General features: G+C 58.7%; 2 non-coding genes across 2 annotated transcripts; both read right to left on the bottom strand.

The window, feature by feature from the left end:
* Positions 1-519: 519 nt before the first annotated feature.
* On the bottom strand, positions 520-674 carry LOC124730851. The gene has a single exon (XR_007008074.1). It is a non-coding gene; the product is annotated as a 5.8S ribosomal RNA (ribosomal RNA).
* Positions 675-1,026: 352 nt separating this feature from the next.
* Positions 1,027-2,936, bottom strand: LOC124730843. The gene has a single exon (XR_007008071.1). It is a non-coding gene; the product is annotated as a small subunit ribosomal RNA (ribosomal RNA).
* Positions 2,937-3,758: the final 822 nt, after the last annotated feature.

Below are 3,758 nucleotides of genomic sequence, written 5' to 3'. Positions count from 1 at the left end.
TCAGATGGAGTTTACCACCCACTTGGAGCTGCACTCTCAAGCAACCCGACTCGAAGGAGAGGTCCCGCCGACGCTCGCACCGGCCGCTACGGGCCTGGCACCCTCTACGGGCCGTGGCCTCATTCAAGTTGGACTTGGGCTCGGCGCGAGGCGTCGGGGTAGTGGACCCTCCCAAACACCACATGCCACGACAGGCGGCAGCCTGCGGGGTTCGGTGCTGGACTCTTCCCTGTTCGCTCGCCGCTACTGGGGGAATCCTTGTTAGTTTCTTTTCCTCCGCTTAGTAATATGGCTTAAATTCAGCGGGTAGTCTCGCCTGCTCTGAGGTCGTTGTACGAGGTGTCCGCACGCCACACCGCCAGCCGGCTGTGCACGCTACCGAGAAAGTACCGGTATGCGAACCGCCAGGCGACGGGCGCGCATCGCACGTTTGAGGAGACGCGGCCGGCCCCACAGGCGGCCGCGACACTCCCAGGTCTGCGAAGCGGGGCAAACGCCGCGCGCTTCAGTATACGTAGCCGACCCTCAGCCAGACGTGGCCCGGGAACGGAATCCATGGACCGCAATGTGCGTTCGAAACGTCGATGTTCATGTGTCCTGCAGTTCACATGTCGACGCGCAATTTGCTGCGTTCTTCATCGACCCACGAGCCGAGTGATCCACCGTCCTGGGTGATCTTTTCTCAGTTTCCGCCGTCTCTTTCGAGACGGTCCGCATAGGCGGGAGTGAGGCGTGTGGCGGCCCCTGTTCCAGCGTTCTGTGTCCAACGGCCTCACGGCCGACGGGCGTCGTACGGCTCCACACCGGAGCGGACAGGCACTCGGGCGAAAGTCATTCAAAACCGGCGCCAGGCGCCAGGTGCCGCAGGCCAGCCGCTCCAGCGCTTCAGCGCTCGTACCACACAACATTGCCGCTAGTTTTGAGAGGCACGCGTGGTTCCGCACGCGGCGCACGGCTACGGCGAGCCGTACAGGTAGCGTGTTGCGCGACACGACACGCACATCGAAAGACATGCAGTCTAGTCGGTAATGATCCTTCCGCAGGTTCACCTACGGAAACCTTGTTACGACTTTTACTTCCTCTAAATGATCAAGTTTGGTCATCTTTCCGGTAGCATCGGCAACGACAGAGTCAATGCCGCGTACCAGTCCGAAGACCTCACTAAATCATTCAATCGGTAGTAGCGACGGGCGGTGTGTACAAAGGGCAGGGACGTAATCAACGCGAGCTTATGACTCGCGCTTACTGGGAATTCCTCGTTCATGGGGAACAATTGCAAGCCCCAATCCCTAGCACGAAGGAGGTTCAGCGGGTTACCCCGACCTTTCGGCCTAGGAAGACACGCTGATTCTTCAGTGTAGCGCGCGTGCGGCCCAGAACATCTAAGGGCATCAACAGACCTGTTATTGCTCAATCTCGTGCGGCTAGAAGCCGCCTGTCCCTCTAAGAAGAAAAGTAATCGCTGACAGCACGAAGGATGTCACGCGACTAGTTAGCAGGCTAGAGTCTCGTTCGTTATCGGAATTAACCAGACAAATCGCTCCACCAACTAAGAACGGCCATGCACCACCACCCACCGAATCAAGAAAGAGCTATCAATCTGTCAATCCTTCCGGTGTCCGGGCCTGGTGAGGTTTCCCGTGTTGAGTCAAATTAAGCCGCAGGCTCCACTCCTGGTGGTGCCCTTCCGTCAATTCCTTTAAGTTTCAGCTTTGCAACCATACTTCCCCCGGAACCCAAAAGCTTTGGTTTCCCGGAGGCTGCCCGCGAGTCATCGGAGGAACTGCGGCGGATCGCTGGCTGGCATCGTTTATGGTTAGAACTAGGGGCGGTATCTGATCGCCTTCGAACCTCTAACTTTCGTTCTTGATTAATGAAAACATACTTGGCAAATGCTTTCGCTTCTGTTCGTCTTGCGACGATCCAAGAATTTCACCTCTAACGTCGCAATACGAATGCCCCCGCCTGTCCCTATTAATCATTACCTCGGGTTCCGAAAACCAACAAAATAGAACCGAGGTCCTATTCCATTATTCCATGCACACAGTATTCAGGCGGGCTTGCCTGCTTTAAGCACTCTAATTTGTTCAAAGTAAACGTGCCGGCCCACCGAGACACTCAATAAAGAGCACCCTGGTAGGATTTCAACGGGGTCCGCCTCGGGGACGCACGAGCACGCACGAGGCGGGTCGCACGCCTTCGGCTCGCCCCACCGGCAGGACGTCCCACGATACATGCCAGTTAAACACCGACGGGCGGTGAACCAACAGCGTGGGACACAAATCCAACTACGAGCTTTTTAACCGCAACAACTTTAATATACGCTATTGGAGCTGGAATTACCGCGGCTGCTGGCACCAGACTTGCCTCCAATAGATACTCGTTAAAGGATTTAAAGTGTACTCATTCCGATTACGGGGCCTCGGATGAGTCCCGTATCGTTATTTTTCGTCACTACCTCCCCGTGCCGGGAGTGGGTAATTTGCGCGCCTGCTGCCTTCCTTGGATGTGGTAGCCGTTTCTCAGGCTCCCTCTCCGGAATCGAACCCTGATTCCCCGTTACCCGTTACAACCATGGTAGGCGCAGAACCTACCATCGACAGTTGATAAGGCAGACATTTGAAAGATGCGTCGCCGGTACGAGGACCGTGCGATCAGCCCAAAGTTATTCAGAGTCACCAAGGCAAACGGACCGGACGAGCCGACCGATTGGTTTTGATCTAATAAAAGCGTCCCTTCCATCTCTGGTCGGGACTCTGTTTGCATGTATTAGCTCTAGAATTACCACAGTTATCCAAGTAACGTGGGTACGATCTAAGGAACCATAACTGATTTAATGAGCCATTCGCGGTTTCACCTTAATGCGGCTTGTACTGAGACATGCATGGCTTAATCTTTGAGACAAGCATATGACTACTGGCAGGATCAACCAGGGAGCTGCGTCAACTAGAGCTGAGCAGCCGGCCGCCCGGGAGTGTGTCCCGGGGGCCCGCGCGAACACGCAAGCGTCCGCTCAATCATTCTGCAAACAGGAGGAGGCTGAGCTCCCCTGCACAATACACCTCGAAACCCTCTCAGGTCCCGGCGGCGCGCAGCGCCGTCCCAAGTACTTGGTCGGGTTCGAGAGAGGCGCAATCGCCCGGAGTTAGGCGAGTAGACGCTTTCGGTGCGACCACCCGTGCTCCCAACTGAGCTTGCCGCTGCCGACAGAGGCCCGGGAGCGTGCTGTCGTGGCATTGCCGGCGGGAGACAACACGCGCCACCTACGGTGACCGGCAGCTCCAACGCCAGCGCCACAGAAGGACAAAAGCCCCACTTGGGTGCCGAAGCGAACTCTCCCAGCACAGCGCACGCGCCAACACATCCGCACAGCTGCGATACAAACCACCAGCGAGAACCGCTGGGGCGACCGAGCAGCAGACGGCCGTCGCGGCGCCGAGCGCCGGGCGGCGGCGCATCCTCAACGCACACAGTCCTCAATCGGACCAGCACACTGAAGATGTCCACCGCGCTTCGCACCGGGCCCGCGAGGACCTACTTTGGCCGCACGGCGCCGCGCGCAGGGTGCGCCGGCGCGCAGCTGCGACGCCTGCCGCGTCCGTCGGCCGGCGCGCCTGCCACTGGCCGCCCCCCACCAGCCGGCTGTAGCGCGTGCGCCCACGCACCGCGCGGCCAGCACGCCCGGGAGGCGCCCCCTCACCGGCCGGGGACGGTCCCCACCCAGCCACCGCCGCGTATCGCTTCACACCCAGATGCCG

This window comes from Schistocerca piceifrons, unplaced genomic scaffold, assembly GCF_021461385.2.
Source record: "Schistocerca piceifrons isolate TAMUIC-IGC-003096 unplaced genomic scaffold, iqSchPice1.1 HiC_scaffold_1252, whole genome shotgun sequence".
NCBI lineage: Eukaryota > Metazoa > Arthropoda > Insecta > Orthoptera > Acrididae > Schistocerca > Schistocerca piceifrons.
The sequence above is the reverse complement of the archived record's forward strand: the minus strand, read 5'-3'. Positions and strand labels throughout refer to the sequence as shown.